Raw genomic sequence first — 236 nt, 5'->3', positions numbered from 1 at the left:
CATAGGTGGGTATCAGGAGAGCTTGGGGAACTTGGCAAAAATACAAAGGCCCAGGCCCTATTCTACTGCAGTGTGCTTGGGCCTCTGTGTTCTTTGCTAGGCTCGTTATTAGGCTGTAGGCATATTGGACTTGACTTGTTTCATCAGACTCACCCTCCTCAGAGCTTTACATGCATTCTTTCCTCTCCTATAATGCTGAGCACCTTTCTGCCCCTGGAATTGGGTTAAGTCCACCT

The sequence above is a fragment of the Galeopterus variegatus genome, unplaced genomic scaffold (assembly GCF_000696425.1).
Source record: "Galeopterus variegatus unplaced genomic scaffold, G_variegatus-3.0.2 Scaffold45281, whole genome shotgun sequence".
NCBI lineage: Eukaryota > Metazoa > Chordata > Mammalia > Dermoptera > Cynocephalidae > Galeopterus > Galeopterus variegatus.
The sequence above is the reverse complement of the archived record's forward strand: the minus strand, read 5'-3'. Positions refer to the sequence as shown.